Source organism: Homarus americanus, unplaced genomic scaffold (assembly GCF_018991925.1).
Source record: "Homarus americanus isolate GMGI-L3 unplaced genomic scaffold, GMGI_Hamer_2.0 scaffold32550, whole genome shotgun sequence".
Lineage (NCBI taxonomy): Eukaryota > Metazoa > Arthropoda > Malacostraca > Decapoda > Nephropidae > Homarus > Homarus americanus.
This window is the reverse complement of record NW_024734754.1, coordinates 52,501-72,497: the sequence shown is the minus strand read 5'-3', so window position 1 is coordinate 72,497 and position 19,997 is coordinate 52,501.

Here is a 19,997-nt window from a genome sequence, read left to right as displayed (position 1 = left end):
TGGACTGGGGGAAAGTTTATTGGTGGAAGTTTATTGGTGGACTGGGGAAATTTATTGGTGGACTGGGGAAAAGTTTATTGGTGGACTGAAGGAAAGGTTTATTGGTGGACTGGGGAAAGTTTATTGGTGGACTGAGGGAAGAAAGTTTATTGGTGGACTGAGGGAAGAAAGTTTATTGAGTGGACTGGAAAGGGTTATTGTTGGACTGAAAGTTTATTGGTGGACTGGGGGAAAGTTTATTGGTGGACTGAGGAAAGTTTATTGGTGGACTGGGGAAAGTTTATTGGTGGACTGAAGAAGTTTATTATTGTTGGACTGGAAAGAAGTTTATTGGTGGACTGGGGATTTATTGGTGGACTGGGGGAAAATTTATTGGTGGACTGAGAGGATTTATTGGTGAACTGGGGGAAAGTTTATGGTGTTATTGGGGGAAAGTTATCATAGAGTTTAAGGTGGTTTTGAATGCCTTTGTCTTGTAATCATATCGTGGGTTTAAAAGAGGTTTTACGGCGGGTTTATGACCTAATTAATGCGCTTGTTTTACTAGATTGACTCATAAATGTTTTATTAGAATGGCTCATAAATGTTTCACTACACTGGCTCATAAATGTTTCACTACACTGGCTCATAAATGTTTCACTACACTGGCTCATAAATGTTTCACTACACTGACTCAAAAATGTTTCACTACACTGGCTCATAAATGTTTCACTACACTGGCTCATAAATGTTTCACTACACTGACTCATAAATGTTTCACTACACTGGCTCATAAATGTTTCACTACACTGACTCATAAATGTTTCCACTACACTGGCTCAAAATGTTTCACTACACTGGCTCATAAATGTTTCCACTACTGACTCATAAATGTTTCCACTACCTGGCTCATAAATGTTTCACCACTGGCTCATAAATGTTTCCACTACACTGGCTCATAAATGTTTCACTACACTGGCTCATAAATGTTTCACTACACTGGCTCATAAATGTTTCACTACACTGACTCAAAAATGTTTCACTACACTGGCTCATAAATGTTTCACTACACTGGCTCATAAATGTTTCACTACACTGACTCATAAATGTTTCACTACACTGGCTCATAAATGTTTCACTACACTGACTCATAAATGTTTCACTACACTACTCATAAATGTTTCAATTATTAATTGGCCTACAATGTTTCAATTACACTGGGCTCATAAAGGTTCGACACACTGACTGCAAAATGCTCACTACACTACAAATGTTTCACTACACTGGCTCATAAATGTTTCACTACACTGACCTTGGCAAATGTTTCACTACACTGGTCTACAAATGTTTCACTACATGGCTCACAAATGTTTCACTACACTGGCTCATATAAATGTTTCTCACTCACACTGGCTCATAAATGTTTCACTACACTGCCTGCGTGCACGCCCACTCACACTGACCTGGCAAATGTTTCTGCACTACACTGCTCAAATGCCCACTACACTGGCCCAGCAATGTTTCACTACACTGACCAGCAAATGTTTCATGAACACACACTGGCTCATAAATGTTTCACTACACTTGCCTTACAATGTTTCACTACACTGGCTCATAAATGTTTCACTTAATTGCCTATATAAATGTTTCTACCACACTGGCTCATAAATGTTTCACTACACTGACTCATAAATGTTTCACTACACTGGGCTCTATAAATGTTTCTGCTCACACTGACTCATAAATGTTTCTACCACACTGGCCTATAAATGTTCTTACCACACTGGCTCATAAATGTGTTTTCATCACACTGGCTCATAAATGTTTCTACCACACTGACTCATAAATGCTTCTACTACACTGACTCATAAGTAAATGTTTCAATACTACTGTACCGGCTCTCATAAATGTTTCACTACACTATTCCCAAATGTTTCTACCACACTGACTCATAAATGTTTCACTACACTGTCACATATAAATGTTTCACTACACTGGCTCATAAATGTTTCACTACACTGGCTCATAAATGTTTCACTACACTGGCTCATAAATGTTTCACTACACTGACTCATAAATGTTTCACTACACTGACTCATAAATGTTTCACTACACTGGCTCATAAATGTTTCACTACACTGGCTCATAAATGTTTCACTACACTGGCTCATAAATGTTTCACCACACTGGCTCATAAATGTTTCACTACACTGACTCATAAATATTTCACTACACTGGCTCATAAATGTTTCACTACACTGACTCATAAATATTTCACCACTGGCTCTAAATGTTTCACTACACTGACTCATAAATGTTTCACTACACTGGCTCATAAATGTTTCACTACACTGACTCATAAATGTTTCTAATAAATGTTCCTACACTGACTCATAAATGTTTCACTACACTGGCTCATAAATGTTTCACTACACTGGCTCATAAATGTTTCACTACACTGGCTCATAAATGTTTCACTACTGACTCATAAATGTTTCACTACAGCTCATAAATGTTTCACTACACTGGCTCTATGTTTCACACGCTCATAAATGTTTCACTACACTGGCTCATAAATGTTTCCTACACTGACTCATAAATGTTTCACTACACTGACTCATGTTTCCACTACACTGGCTCATAAATGTTTCACTACTAACAAAATGTTTCTACTGGCTCATAAATGTTTCACTACACTGGCTCATAAATGTTTCACTACACTGACTCAAAATGTTTCACTACTGGCTCATAAATGTTTCCTACACTGACTCATAAATGTTTCACTACACTGGCTCATAAATGCTTCGCTAGAGACTTTCTCAATGTTTCACTACACTGGCTCATAAATGTTTCACTACACTGACTCATAAATGTTTCACTAGAGTAACTCATACATATTACACTGTTTTACTAGAGACTGACTCATAGACTGACTCATAAAATGATTCACTACACTGACTCATCACAACCAGGATATCAGAAGACCTTTGCCTGAGTTCATAACACCGGCGAATTGAATCTATTTTATACGAACTGGCAACAATAACAATGGGTTAAAGTTGTTATCCTAGTAACTTGGAGATCAGAGAGACGCCTGGGGGGGAGGTTATGAGATCCGAACACTATTAAATAGGGTTAGGGTGAATTACCTTGGGTTCAGATCCTCATTAATGAATTTAAATGGGGTGTATATATCTTGATGAAGGAAGGGTTTTATAGGTGCGGTGGGTATTGTTTATGTGTCTTTGGTAATTTTTTTTTTTTTAGGTAGTTTCTCTCCTTGGTGAAGATAAGTGCTGTGTTAGGGTTAAGAATACGTGCAGGGTCTTGAGAATGCCATTAAAGGGTTTAGAATGTATATGAAAGAGGTTCAGGTGTCACTAATGGGGTTATAACGGGTTTGTTTGGGTTAAGAGGAGTTTTAAGTAGACTCGGAGATTTTTAATGTTTATAGATGGCTGTGGTGGTGTTTGGATGTGTTTGTTTGTGTTTAGAGGAATTTGAATGATATTAGAATGTTTGTTGGTTATAAAGGGAGATTTGGTTAAGTAGGTTAGGTTAGGTTAGGTCAGGTTAGGTTAGGTTAGGTTAGGTTAGGTTAGGTTAGGTTAGGTTAGGTTAGGTTAGGTTAAGTACAGTATGTTATGAGAGGTTAGGTTATGATATACTATGGTTAGATTAGGATAGGTTAGATTTGCGTAGGTTAGATTAGGGTAGGTTAGGTTAAGGATGAATCAGTTTAATCTCCATGTCTTAATCCGGGTATTAGCGAGATCCGACAGTTTAATGTGACGGCCAGAACGCTGTGTGAGATATGTAGTAAACACCATTTTTAATTAAAGAAAAGAACTACAATTATAGTGGAGTTTTCTCAAGAGATTTATTATTTTATTCATAATTTTTTTTTTCCTCCGTTGGGAAATTAGAAATGATCTTTAGTAAAACAATAAGTGGAAAATTATGCTGCGTTTCACACCTTGTTTTTGTATTTGTATATTAAATACACACACACACACACACACACACACACACACACACACACACACACACACACACACACACACACACACACATTTCCCTGTGTTTATTTTGCACACATGTCTGTATGTCTGTATGTCTGTCTGTATGTATGTATGTATGTATGTATGTATGTATGCATGTATGTATGTATGTATGTATGCCTATCCACTCTCCCGTTTTACACACACAACAGTGATGATACCCGCAGCAGCAGCAGCAGCAGCAGGAGGAGGAAGAGGAACAGCTGACGGCGTGATGGATGCATTAAGCAACAGTTCGGTGTCTGTATCTGTTTATACCCGGCGTGTACAACCTTCCTTCCTTCCTCGTGAGCTGTGCCGATATTAAAGTTTTCGTGTGTGTGTGTGTGTGTGTGTGTGTGTGTGTGTGTGTGTGTGTGTGTGTGTGTGTGTGTGTGTGTGTGTGTGTGTGTGTGTGTGTGTGTGTGTGTGTAAACTTTCTACTTCCACTATCACCTTTACTTGTTTCCTCTACCACCACCACGATTATTATCACCACTATAATCATGACTTTTCTGCCACCACTAACATTTCCAACATTACCATTACTTTTCCAACACCACGTCAACCACCCTTGTCCCATAACACTTCCCTCCTCCACCACCACCAACAATCACCTACCACAGCTACCACCTACCTACCTACCTACCCCGAGGCCTCAACATCACCCTCCCTCAACACCAACCACACACCCACAACACCACCCACTCACCCCAACACCACCCACCACCATCCACCACCATCTTTTGCATCGTCTTCTGCATTTTGATGAAGAAGGAACGAAAGAGACGAATGGCGTAAATTGTCCCCAGGAAGGGTCGTTGAGAAAAGCTAACAAAGGGGCGAGACAATTCCTGTGTGGGGCGTCTATTCCAGTCCCGTCCCGCCGCCTCTCTGGAACAATAACTTCCGTCTCCCTGAAAACGAAAAGATAACGCGATCCAGAATCCAATCCGCCTTTCCCTCTGTGTGTATGTGTGTGTGTGTGTGTGTGTGTGTGTTTTAGCGACCTGGTTGTATGTCTGTATTTTGGGTAATGTCTGTGTAACTGTACTTAGCCTCTCTGTGTGTGTGTGTGTGTGTGGGTTGATACAGCTGTTGAGGTACCTTAGTGTGTAGTGTACAGTTTATACTAAGGCATAAAGACGTTCATTCATATATTCCATCTTCCTCCGTGAATGAAGTGTATGAAAAATGAATGAACTTCCATAATTCTTCATTTTTCAACTATCCTTATCTCCTTTATTTTCTTATTTTCCCTCCTTACCTCCAGCCTTCCCTCACCATTATCTTCTTTCTCTCTTCTTTCACTCTTATTTCTCTCTCTGTTCCTCCCTCCCTTATCTACCTCCCTTGTTCCATCCTTCCTCGTTCCCCCTCTCCTTCCTTTGCTCCTCCTTCACCCTTCCTTCCTACTCCTCCTCCTCCTCCCTCACCTCTACGTGTTGCTTCTCCACTTCTTCCTTCTCCCTTCCATGTCTCCTTTCCTTTGTTCCTCCATCTCCTTCCGTCCTTCCTTTCTTTCTCTCTCCCCTCTATCTCCTCCCTCCATATGTTCCTCTGTCCCTCCTCCCTCCCTCCTTCTTCCCCACCTCTCACACCTCTCCCTCACCTCCAAACACTTATATCCACCCTCAAAACTTAACCTCCCTAGCTCACCCAAACATGGCAGCCCCAGAAACGAACCAAGACCCAACAAAATAAAGACAAAATAGAAAATAAAAGAAAATAAATAAAAGAGATGTCAAAACCCAATTTCCTCCCGTGTACGGAAAAAAAAAAGTTCATGTATATATATTTTTTTTTATCATTGGAATTTTCACCACTTCGGATGGGGTAAATGGCCAGAATATATGTGTATAAATAAATAGCTACACCCACTCGTATATATATATACATATCTCGCTCTTGGTGTAATTCTCTAGGTGTGTGTGTGTGTGTGTACGTCATGTGATGGAGGAATATTACACAGTTTGTTTTGTTAGTTTGTTAATCTTGCACACACACACACACACACACACACACACACACACACACACACACACACACACACACACACACACACGTTAAACTCACAGCTCTACTCCATTCCACCTAGTACCACCCATCCAGCACCACCACCCACTCACTCCACCACTCACCACCACACCACCCATCAGCAACATCAATTCTCCTCCTGGGCCCCGAATTAACTGGAGGAAGTAAACAAGAGAGGCGGATCACCACCCATGTAAGACAATGATCCTTCCATCACATCTGGATCACTCACACGTCTGTTCTTTGTTCCTTCTTTCTGTTCTCCGTTATTTGTTCTTATTCCTCTGTTCATCATCCACCTGAGTCCTCATCTAACTGCCTTTCCCTCCTCTGTTTATTTAATCAAGTTATTGTCATTTATCATAGGGAGGAGGGGTAGGGGAATTTCACCCTCCTCACCTCTTGTCTAACTTGATGACTTTACCTTCACCACTCAATAGCAGAACCACTTTGGGCCATATCAGTCGTTGGGGAACTGGTCCATAGTAATTGATGGTGGACCGGTTCATAGCCATCGATGGTGAACCGGTCCATATCAATCGTTAGGACCGGTTCCCCTGACGTGAATGACTCGCCTTCAACAGATCTCACGACGTTTGGAATTTGGATCGATGCGTCGAGTGAAATACCGACCAACTTTGGGGACAATGAAGATGCTCTGAGGTCACGGCGACTATTGGGGGAGTAGAGTGAGGGATGGGGAGGGGAGGGAGGGGGAGAGGAGGGATGGGGGGAGGGGAGGGGATGGAGAGAGAGTGAGGGATGGGGGGGTGAGAGGTGGAGAGGGAGGAGGGATGGGGGAGGGGAGGGAGGGATGGAGAGAGAGGGAGGATGGGGGGGTGGAGAGGTGGAGAGAGAGGGATGGGGGAGGGGAGGAGGATGGAGAGAGAGTGAGGGATGGGGGTGAGAGGTGGAGAGTAGAGTGAGGGATGGGGGAGGGAGGGAGGGATGGAGAGAGTGAGGGATGAGGGGAAGGAGGGGAGGGATGGAGAGAGAGTGAGGGATGGAGGGGAGGGAGGGATGGAGAGAGAGTGAGGGATGGGGGGGGGAGGGAGGGATGGAGAGAGAGTGAGGGATGGAGGGAGGGAGGGATGGAGAGAGGGAGATGGGGGGAGGGGAGGAGGGATGGAGAGAGAGTGAGGGATGGGGGGGAGGGAGGGATGGAGAGAGAGTGAGGGATGGAGGGGAGGGAGGGATGGAGAGAGTGAGGGATGGGGGGAGTGAGGGGAGAGAGAGGACGGATGGGGGGAGGGAGGGGAGGGATGGAGAGAGAGGGAGGGGGGGGGAGGGGAGGAGAGATGGAGAGTGAGGGATGGGGGAGAGGGGAGGAGGGATGAATGTAGGGAGGGAGGGAGGGAGGGATGTAATGGTAGATAGAAGGGAAGGAGGCAGGGATGATGGATGGATGGAGGGAGATGGAGGGAGGGATGGGGGAAGGGGGAGGGAGAGAGATGGAGAGGAGTGAGGGATGGGGGAGGAGGGAGGAGGGAGCTGTGGCGAGAGAGAGAGAGAGAGAGAGAGAGAGAATGATTTACCCATTTATGTAGAGAGAAAGAGAGAAAGCGTGAACGAGAAAAAGAGAGAAAAAAGAGAGAGAAAGAGAGAGAGAGAGAGGTGTGTGGAAACCCTTTCATCATCAATACAGAATATAGACGAGTCAAGAGTGGAGGATAAAGTGGCAATATTCCACCATTGAGAGGATGAGACTACGGAGGGTGTGGGATGGTAGGATGGGGAGGTGTAGGATGGTAGGATGGAGGAATGCTTGGATGGGGAGGCGAGATGGAGGAATGGTAAGATGGGGAGGCGAGATGGAGGAATGCTTGGATGGGGAGGCGTAGAATGGAGAATGCTTGGATGAGGAGGCTTAGGATGGGGAATTTAGGATGGGGAGGCGTAGGATGGAGGAATGCTTGGATGGGGAGGCGTAGGATGGAGGAATGCTTGATGGGAGGCGTAGATGAAGGAATGGTAGAGGGGAGGCGAGATGGAGGAATGCTGGATGGGAGGCGTAGGATGGAGGAATGCTGGATGAGGAGGCTTAGGATGGGGAATTTTAGGGATGGGGAGGCGTAGGATGGAGGAATGCTTGATGGGGAGGCGTAGGATGGAGGAATGCTTGGATGGGGAGGCGAGAATGGAGGAATGCTTGATGAGGAGGCGGGATGGGGAATTCTAGGATGGGGAGGCGTAGGATGAAGGAATGGTAGGATGGGGAGGCGTAGGATGGAGGAATGCTTGGATGGGGAGGCGTAGAATGGAGGAATGCTTGGGTGAGGAGGCTTAGGATGGGGGAATGCTTGATGAGGAGGCTTAGGATGGGGGGAATTGAGGGGGAGGCGTAGATGGAGGAATACGGATGGGGAGGCGTAGAATGGAGGAATGCTTGGATGAGGAGGCTTAGGATGGGGAATTCTAGGATTGGGAGGCGGATGAAGGAATGGTAGGGATGGGAGGCGTAGGATGGAGGAATGCTTGGATGGGGAGGCGTAGAATGGAGGAATGCTTGGATGAGGAGGCTTAGGATGGGGGAATGCTTGGAGGAGGCTTAGGATGGGGGAATTTCAGGATGGGGGAGGCGTAGATGGAGGAATGCTTGGATGGGGAGGCGTAGAATGGAGGAATGCTTGATGAGGAGGCTTAGGATGGGGAATTTAGGATGGGGAGGCGTAGGATGAAGGAATGGTAGGATGGGGAGGCGTAGGATGGAGGAATGCTTGGATGGGGAGGCGTAGAATGGAGGAATGCTTGGATGAGGAGGCTTAGGATGGGGAATGCTTGGATGAGGAGGCTTAGGATGGGGAATTCTAGGATGGGGAGGCGTAGGATGGAGGAATGCTTGGATGGGGAGGCGTAGAATGGAGGAATGTTGGATGAGGAGGCTTAGGATGGGGAATTTAGGATGGGGAGGCGTAGGATGAAGGAATGGTAGGATGGGGAGGCGTAGGATGGAGGAATGCTTGGATGGGAGGCGTAGAATGGAGGAATGCTTGGATGAGGAGGCTTAGGATGGGGGAATTCTAGGATGGGGAGGCGTAGGATGGAGGAATGCTTGGATGGGGAGGCGTAGGATGGAGGAATGCTTGGATGGGGAGGCGTAGAATGGAGGAATGCTTGGATGAGGAGGCTTAGGATGGGGGAATTCTAGGATGGGGAGGCGTAGGATGAAGGAATGGTAGGATGGGGAGGCGTAGGATGAAGGAATGGTAGGATGAGGAGGTGTAGGATAGAGGAATGGGGAGAAGGATGGGTGGGTAGATGGTTGGATAGAAGAATTATACGACAGAATGGTAAGAAAATTGTTATCTCCCTCCATCCCTCGCTCCCTCCCTCATCCCTCATCCTCGAGTGATGGAAAAGTTGAAGATGTTTTCTGGCCTATACACACACACATCCTAACCTGTCTTAAGATGTGTGGTCGTGGGGAGGATGACACACACACACACACACACACACACAATATATATATATATAGGGTCTCTCTCTCTCACTTGTATCGGCTGTAATCACTAGGCAATTCCTCTCCTGCCTTACTCTCACGTTTTTCTCCCTCAATCTAGCAGAAAGCGAATCAAATAGTCAAAATAAATGCATGATCATCAGAGGAGAGAGAGAGAGAGAGAGAAGAGAAGAAGAAAGAGAGAAGAAGAGAGAGAGAGAGAGAGAGAGGCGACTTCTTCTCCCCATTTGTCCGGCTGGAAGTGAATCAACATTTTTATCCAGGCTAGGGAGACTGTCATTAGGCCAGCCAACCTCCAAATGGTTCCACTGGGGACACCGACCCGTAGGTAGGTAGGTAGACAGGCAGGTAGATAGGTAGACAGGCAGGTAGGTAGATAGGTAGACAGGCAGGTAGGTAGATAGGTAGGTAGGTAGGTAGGTAGGTAGGTAGATAGGTAGACGTAGACAGGTAGGTAGGCAGACAGGCAGGTAGGTAGGCAGGTAGGTAGGTAGGTAGACAGGGTAGGGATTGTGTAGGTAGGTGGTAGGTAGGTAGATAGGTAGATGGGAGGTAGGTAGGTAGGTAGGTGGTGGGTAGGTAGGTGGGGATAGGTAGATAGGTAGTAGGTAGGTGGGTAAAGTAGATAGGTAGACAGGCAGGTACGTAGATGGGTAGGTAGGTAGACAGGCAGGTAGGTAGGTAGGTAGATAGGTAGGTAGGTAGGTAGTAGGTAGACAGGCAGGTAGGTAGGTAGGTAGGTAGGTAGATGGGAGGTAGGTAGACAGAAATGAAGTTGATGGGAAGGAAGGTAGGCAGCCAGGTAGGTAGATAGCCATAAGGTAGATAAGTAGGTACAGTAGGTAGGTAGGTAAACATAAAGGAAACTAAAAAGCCAGTCAATAACTCAACCGTTAAAGGCAGCCAGTTACTCAACCATAAAGCCAGCCAGGTAGCCAGCCAGTTACTCAACCATAAAGCCAGCCAGTAGTCAGCCAGTAGTCAACCATAAAGCCAGCCAGGTAGTCAACCAGGTAGCCAACCAACTTCCCCTTCCAACATGGGAGAAAATGCAGAGTTTTTTTTACGGTTTTGATGTGTAGTGCAACGTTTTGACTAATTTGGTTTTTTTCTTTCTATAGTGTGTGTGTGTGTGTGTGTGTGTGTGTGTGTGGAATAAACCTTTTGTTAGTTCATTTTTTTCCTTCGCACAAAAACCCTCGTTCTTTTGTTATCATCACCTTTGGCATGTTTTAGAGAGGCAGAAGTTTTAAAGGGAGGGTTTGGTGTCGTACATGTAGGTAGCCAACTAGTCAACCAACCAGTCAATCAACCAGTCAGGAGACCAGTCAACAAACCAGCAGTAAACCAGTCAGTCAACCAGTCAGTAAACCAGTCAGTCAACCAGTCAGTAAACCAGTCAGTCAACCAGTCAGTCAACCAGTCAGTCAACCAGTCAACCAACCCGCTTCCCAGTCTACACAACCTTCCTAACTCGACGAAATCTGCAACATATTCGTTAGCAGGAAGGATGGAAGAGGGAAGGAGGGAGGAAGGAAGTGGGAGAGGGGAAGGAGGAAGTGGAGAGGGAAGGAAGTGGGAGAGAGGAAGGAAGTGGAAGAGAGGAAGGAAGGGAGGGGGAGGGAGGGAGAGGGAGGGAGGAAGGAAGAGGGAAGAAGGAGGAAGGGCCAGCATCCATCTGTTGTATTAAAGGATTTTTTTTGGTGTATATTTGTATGTTTTGAAGCCAAGGGTGAGTGGTTTAAGGGGCAAGGGAGAGGAAGGGGATAGGGAGAAGGGGAAGGGAATTGGGAGGAGAAGGGAAGGGGAGGAGAAGAGGGAGGAGGAAGCGGAGGTTGAGGGTGTATACGTGCTTTCAACCAGATAGTCAGACAGCCTACAGCAGCAGACTCTCCTTACACAGCAGACAGCCACCACTCGCAGCAGACCTCCTCCTCTAAAGCAGCAACAGCATCGCCATCACTGCCCCTTGCTGCACCTGGAGGGAGAGGGAAGTAGGTAGGTAGGGAGGAAGGAGGTAGGGATGGAGGGAGGGGGAGGAGGGAGGTAGGGGAGGAGGTAGGGGAGGTAGGTAGGGAGGAGGGATGTAGGGAGGGAAGTAGGTGGGGAGGAGGTAGGGAGGAGGAGGAGGGAGGTAGGTAGGGGAGGTAGGGAGGGGGGAGGGAGGGAGAGAAGCGAGAGGACCACCACCTCTTTTTTTTCATAACTTTTTTATCCAATGGTATGCACGTTTTGACTGTGTGTGTGTGTGTGTGTGTGTGTGTGTGTGTGTGTGTGTGTGTGTGTGTGTGTGTGTGTGTTGGGAAGAGGGTGAGTATGTATCTTTCTCGTTGACTGTGTATAGGTATGTGTATGTATGTGTGTTTATATGCGTATGTGCTTGATTTCGTGACATTTTTTGAGTGTGTATAGAGGCAGTATATATGACCTGAATGTATTTACAGTACATATATATATTTATAGATCTGTATGTGTATTACGTGAATGGGGATGTTATACACAGCTCACATACATGACAAAAATGTATAATATAACTAACATACGTGAGAAATATACGTGAAATAAGTGAATAATCCTTCGTAAATATCACACACACACACACACACACACACACACACACACACACACACAGAGTCCCCAAAAAGTTGATTCGGAGGTTTAAAAGGAAGGAGGAGAAGGACGGTTGGTGGGAGGAGAGAGGAAGTAGGGAGGGAAGGAGGGCCGACATCACTTGACTTGTGTATAACGGAAACCGCTTATGCAAATGAGATCAAGCTGGTTGTTGACGTGTCCCGAACCACCTACCCTGAAGTGAAGCCTCCCTCTAGTGAAGCCCTCCCACAGTGAAGCCCTCCCACAGTGAAGCCCTCCCACAGTGAAACCCTCCAGTGAAGCCCCTCCCAGTGAAGCCCTCCCACAGTGAAACCCCTCCCACAGTGAAGCCCTCCCACAGTGAAGCCTCCCACAGTGAAACCCCTCCCACAGTGAAGCCTCCCACAGTGAAGCCCTCCCACAGTGAAGCCCTCCCACAGTGAAACTCCCACAGTGAAGCCTCCCACAGTGAAGCCCTCTTCAATGAAGCCTCCCACCTACCTACCATCAACCTCTCAACGAAGCCTTCCCCTAGCCACCACCCTCCCACATTGAAACTTGGTTATTCTACATACATACATACATACATACATACATACATACATTTACACGTGTGCACATATGAGTGTACATGTGTGTGTGTGTGTTTGGGCAACTCTCTCCCATGTGTGCGTTCATAAACACGTCAGCACCGACAATCTAAATGAATTTGTCTCTTAAGATGTTGGTTTATAGTCGGGCGTCAGTGAGGGAGGTAATGTGTGTGTGTGTGTGTGTGTGTGTGTGTGTGTGTGTGTGTGTGTGTGTGTGTGTGTGTGTGTGTGTGTGTGTGTGTGTGTGTGTGTGTGACTAGCAAGTATATTCTCATTTGTTGTATATTTTCTAGTAAATGCATGTATGTATGTGTATGTATGTATATATATGTATGTATGTAATTATGTATGTTCCAATAAAAAAGGAAACAAAACGCATACACACACACACACTCACACACACACACACACACACACACACACACACACACACGGCTAAGGAATCGCTATTAGATTACAAGAGTCGTAAGTTGTCATTTCTATTTCTCCTACGGTTTTTTCCGGGTGTTTTATTGTTTACATTTGTTTGGATTATATATGCAGGAAGGGATATTATTTAGTCGTTTTTTTATTGTTTTCGTATATTTTTTTCCGTATTTTTTCGTATTTTTTAATTTGTCCTTATTTTTATTGTTTTCGTATTTTTTTTAAATGTTTTCGTATTTTTAAATTTTTCCTTATTTTTATTGTTTTCGTATTTTTTTATTTCGTTCGTGATGTCATCTTGATTTTGTCTTACGATAATTTATGATTTTTTTTTTCAAGATGAATTACTGAATAATTGTTAACGATACTTTAGAGACTTCATTTTTACGATAATTTAATGACTTATTTTACGATAATTTTAAAACTTTTTACGATAATTTAACGGCTTATTTTTACGATATTTTAATGATTTTTGTTACGATAAATTCTTCTCCTTCTCTTGTTCATTTTCTTTCTTCTTCTTTTTGTTAATTTCCCAGTTCTTTCTTTTCTTCCTCTTCGTCTTCTTCCTTTCTTTTTATTTCTCTTTCACTTCTTTCTCTTCTTTCTCTTCCCCTATTATTATTATTCCCCTTCTCTCCCTCCTCCCCTACCTCCTCTTTTCTTCTCCTTTATGTTACTCCCCTCCTTCTAATTTCTCTCCCCTGTACCTCGTTTTCTCTATCCTCATTATTTTCATTCTTTTCTGCTCCTCCTTCTTAGCATACCCTCATCTCCCTCCTCTTCTTTATTCTTTTCCTACTCTCGCTTTTCCTCCCCCTCCCCCTTGCTCTCTTTTTCTCTCTTCTTCCTCCCTCCCCTCCTCTTTTTCCTTCCTTCCACCACCTCTTCTCCTTCTTCTTTCTTCCTTCCCCCTCCTCCTCCTAGTCTTGCATCTAGATAATTTCCTACTCCCTTTCCTGTTTCTATTCCACTCTTATTTCCGCCTCACGAAGAGAAAAAAAATCGCTTTTAATCCCTTACACACACACACACACACACACACACACACACACACACACACACACACACACACACACACACACACACACACACACACACACACATAAATCATGCCACCAATCCGCATCGTTTTTCGTAAGATCATAATACTAGCTGAGAGAGAGAGAGAGAGAGAGAGAGAGAGAGAGAGAGTAATTATTTATTTTTTCGTTCTGAAGTTTTGAGGAAGAGGAGAGAGTGAGGGGGGGAGGAGGAAGAGGATAAAGAGAGGAGGAAAAGAGTAAGATAAGTCAAAGTAGAGAAAGAGGAGTAAGAGAAGGAAAGGGAAAAAGAAGAAGAACGCAGAGGAAAAGGAGAAAAAGAGGAGAAGAATGGGATGGTTAAAAATCAAACACCAAACCAAAAAAGCGAGAGGTTAAAAAAGAGTACTTGTGAAGAGGCTCTTGATACCCTCTTTTAAGCCTCTTGATATCCCGTTTTAGGCTCTTGAAACTCCCTCTCTTGGATCCTATTAGAGGAGTATTAGAAGCCATTTGTATCACAGAGAAAAGGTTATTTACACAACACAATGGGGCTATTCACGGCTCGAGACTCCCAAGGGAAGGGTAGCCGAGCCGAACCTGCCCAACCCAGCCTAGTCCAGGGAGGGAGGGATGAAAGGAAGGAAGGAAGGGAGGGAGGGAGGGAAGGAGGGGGCGAACGGATGGAGGGGAGAGAGGAAGAAGGGGAAGGGAAAGGAGGGAAAGAAGGGATGGAGGGAGTGAACGGATGGAGGGAAAAAGGAAAGAAAGCAGGAAGGCAGGCAAGAAGGAGGGAGGAAAGAAGGCAGGCAGGTAGGTAGGTAGGGGTGAATGAAGGTGGGGAAGGAGAAGAATATACTCCCAATCTCTCCATCCCTCCTCCCCTCCTCCCTCCCTCCTCCTCCCTCCCTCCTCCCTCCCCTCCCTCCCCCGGTCTTCAACACCATTCATTCCTTTAGCACATCGTTAGAATACCACTTGATCTCTTCCATTATAAAGGCGTTGCTATTGTAACCTATTGGAGTTATGGCTCTCTCTCTCTCTCTCTCTCTCTCTCTCTCTCTCTCTCTCTCTTCCCCAGCTTGAGGTAGAATGGGGAAGAAAGGGGCTATGATTTCAGAGGCGTCGTTTTCTTCGTTTTTGCAGGTATGAATGAGTAATGATTGAGAAATGGTGGTGGTGCTGGTGGTGAGATGTAATGGTGGTGGTGGTGCTGGTGGTGAGATGTAATGGTGGTGTGTGGTGGTGAGGATAGGTGGGAGGTGGTGGTGATGGATGGTGGTGATGATGGTGGTGATGGGAATTATAAGTTAGTGTGGGAGTAGTGGCGGTGGTGGAAGTTATTTGGTGGTGGTTGGTGGTTGACTGATGGTAAGTGGTGGCAGGCTGATGACGATTAAGGATCAGAGAGCAGCTCAACTAGGCTGAGAGAGAGAGAGAGAGCGGTGTGTGTGTGTGTGTGTGTGTGTGTGTGTGTGTGTGTGTGTGTGTGTGTGTGTGTGTGTGTGTCCGCGCACTTCCTATTCTACCAAAGGGATAAATGGGTCAAACACGTTCTTATCTTCTGTGTCTCCTCCTTCTTCCGTCCTTCCATCCTTCTGTCTCCTATCTCTTTCCTTCTCGTTCCTATTATCTCTCCTTCCTTCTCTTGCTTTCTCTATCACGTCTTTCCCTTCTCTTCCTATCTTCTCCCTCTTCTTCCCTCCTTCATCTCCCGTTCTCCTCCTTTCTCATTCTCATCTCCCTTCCTCCTCCATCTCACAAGGATCATACTTATCGTTCTTTCTCCCTTCTCTGTCCCTCTTGTGTGTCTCCTTTCTTGCATCACATCCTTCACCTTATGTTTCAGTACACACACACACACACACACACACACACACACACACACACACACACACACACACACACACACACACACACACACACACACACACACACACACACACACACACACACACACACACCATAAAAACGCCATTATAACACCGTAGTCTAACAAATTTCGGGAATCTGGCTTGTGTTTCTCGACCTGGCAGTAAAGCTGGAGATCCTATCCTTGGGTATACAGACTTCGGTTTTACTGCCGGGTTGTTTTGGCACTTTCATGGTCCCGTTTCGGCACCGTCTTGGCACTGTCTTGGCCTCGAGTCTTTCGATACGCCATTATTCGTTGTATCGACCTGTGCGTTTCAGGTAAGTGCCAGCCCTACGATACCTGGTTGTGGGGGGGGGGGGGTGATCTCCTGTTCTGTATAGCGAACGTTTTTGGGAGGCCACACCGCATGTTTCAGGCCACATCCATAGGTCACACTCTTGGCCACATCCGTAGGTCACACTCTTGGCCACACACCGTGCTAAGTGCATTTTTAACCACATTATACATTTTGGGCCACTTTATATACATCCCTGGCCACACTGCACATTTCTGGTTACAATACACATTCCTGACCACATCATTGCACACTCCTTACAAGAATCTCAATCCAGTTCCTCGAAAATGAACATTGTGAAAAGTTATTATTTTCTCTCTTACTTTCTTCATTTTATTTAATATTTTTTAATTATTTTGTATTTATATTTTCTTTCATTTATCATTCCTCTCGTTTATGTATTTATGTTATCTCGTCTTTACGTTCTTGCGTTTAATTAATGTTTTTGTGTTAAGAATAAATTGGGGTTAAAAATTAGTATATTTATGCGTTAAGAATAAATTTTACTTCACTGATGTTTTAAGAATATTTTTTTGTTTTTGTTAACCGTAATTTTATGTTTTAAGAATAAATGATTAAAAACCTCTCTAATCCGGACTATTTGAAGCTTGTGTTAGTCCGGGTATTTGAAATATCTGCAATATGGAAGAGGTACATTTCTTAATATCCGGTACTGTGATCTCTCTCTCTCTCTCTCTCTCTCTCTCTCTCTCTCTCTCTCTCTCTCTCTCTTCTTTCATCCGTATCTTTCATGTCTTTTGTTGCTTCCTCATATTTTTGTTTACATCTTTTTTTTTATCAATTTTTTGGTGCAATAAAATATTCCTTTCATCTCTGGTGTTATTTTTATTTTATTTCTGTTCGTCTTTTTTGTCAATATTCTATTTTTTGTTTTTCTCATGGTATTGTGGTTTTTGTTTTCTTTCTATTCTTCTTTTATCAATGTTTGTCTCGTCTTCCAAGTACCATTTTTATTTATTTTTTCACGTTTTAAAACTTCTATCAGTAACCTGTCTGTTTGTCTGTCTGTTTTTCTGTATGTCTGTCTCTCAATACTTTTCACACACACACACACACACACACACACACACACACACACACACACATACACACACGCGTTCACCTCATCATCAACACAATCTCCCCCATGGGAAACATTCGTAGCTGGGAACGACTTTCGACGTTGAGTGAGAAAGTGTGAGAAAGAGAGAGGGAGTGAGGAAGTGTGAGAAAGAGAGAGGGAGTGAGGAAGTGTGAGAAAGAGAGAGGGAGTGAGGAAGTGTGAGAAATAGAGTGTGAGAGGTTGAGGGAGAGAATGGGAGGGAATGAGACAACATGGGAGGGAGTGAAAGAGGGAGGAAGTGAGAGAGAGTGAAAGAATGAGAGAAGGTCCGAGAAAGAGAGGAAATTAATGTGGATAGAGAGAGAGACAGACAGATAGACAGACAGACAGATTAGACAGACAGACAGACAATTGAGAGACAGACAGAGATAGAGGGCCGTGACAAGGCCTCTGATGCTATCCATCTAACACCATCATTTGTCATCTTCATAGTAATATTTCACCAAACATCGAAAAGGGATAAGCAGGAGGGAAGGAGGAGGAAGGAGGGAGGAAGAGGGAGGAGGAGGAGGAGGAGAATGCATGCTCTCAGCATCATCTGACATTTGTATATTTATCACTCAGCTTCCTTGTCGATAGTGTGTGTGTGTGTGTGTGGCCAATGTGTGTATGTGTGTGTGTGTGATGACGCGTGTGTGTGTGTGTGTGTTATTTAACTCTCTTCCTCTCAAATTTTATCGTTTTTCTTCTATTACACTTTTCCCATGTTATCCATTTCTCTCTCTCTCTCTCTCTCTCTCTCTCTCTCTCTCTCTCTCTCTCTTTCTCTCTCTCTCTTCACCAGTCTCTCTCTCTTTCTCTCTCTCTCTTCACCAGTATTACACTCCCTGTATTGTTTAATCCACTCCGCTAATTCATACTCGGACGCCTACCTCTAACACGAATACACTCTACCCGCAATCGGATACCACTATACCGCATGGAAAAATCGGTCCTTTGTTTTTCCTATTAACGATCGGATATATATCGGTTATTCACCCCGATATATTTTTTTTTTTGTTTTTTTTTATGCAATTATAATCCGACATTCTGGATGCCATTTATACACAGCGCGATTTTGTGTGGGTGTAAGAGCTTATAACTGGATAAACTGAAAAGTGGATGAGTGTGGATAGTTGGTTGGATATGGTGGGTTTTGGGGGGGTCTGCCTCGGCTATTTAGTGATACTTGATGTGTTAAAAGTGTGTATGTTTGTGTATTTTTGTGGGTACTAAACTGTTTGTGGACTTTGTGGTTATATAAAGATAATAATAATTAGGTAGAGCTGTGAGTTAATCTTTGTGGATATGGTACAGTTTAAGACTTCATTGGGTGGATTGGTATACATGTTTTTACGTATATTGTCAAGTGGATTTCTGAGTGTGGACGTGTGGATACTGCTTGTGTATACTGTATACTTGAATGTGTTTAGTTTATGTAATACATATTAGTCCTTGTAGAATATGTATTCTCATTCTTGAAAACACAAACAGTTACTATTGTACGGGTCATTAGTTATGAGTGAAACTGTTTACCCTAAATATTTTATGAGTTAATGGTTACAACATGATGACTGAAGGTTGATATAGTTAATGTTACTCTGGGTGAATGGTGTGTCAGGTGTAGTAATGAACTCAGGTGTTTTAGGCGGATTATGATGATGAAATTTAAATGTTATTACTAATCCGGAAATGCATGAAGGTTATTTGCATATTTCGAGTTGCATATTAAATATAAATAAATTATGAACTGTTGAATTGTTGTCGCTATATATATATATATATATATATATATATATATATATATATATATATATATATATATATATATATATATATATATATATATATATATATATATATATATATATATATATACTTTTCGTAAATATAAACTGGTGTATATTTAGAGACAATTAAAAAGGTATTCAAGATGTAATCCTTAAATGAATCGTATCATAACTAACATATTTAACCTAGCCTAACCTAACCCAACCCAACCCAACCCAATATAATTTATTCATAATTTACTCATAATAATAAACTTTCTTTTAAATAATTGAATACAGTTTATCGTAAGTGAAAGAATTAACTAATTTCCATAAAGTTATAACAATAAAAACCAAACCATCGCCACGTTTGACAATAATTGAAGCTGTATGTTCTGATTAAACCGGACGATTAGTTCTGTTTAGCATAGGAATATTCTCTCTTTGTTTATAAATTACAACTTATACTGCTAAACATAATCCAAACTATAAGTGAATAGCATTAGTACTAACTTAATTTGGGTTGGGTTGGGTTAGGTCTGGTTAAGTTAGGTTTGGTCAGGTTAGCATAGGATAACGAAGGATTTGTTTTAAATAGTTGAATACATTTTACCGTATATGTATTAATCTGTGAGTAGAGAACATACACACACACGCACACACACACACACACACACACACACACGCACACACACACACACACACACACACACACACACACACACACACACACACACACACACACACACACACACACACACACACAC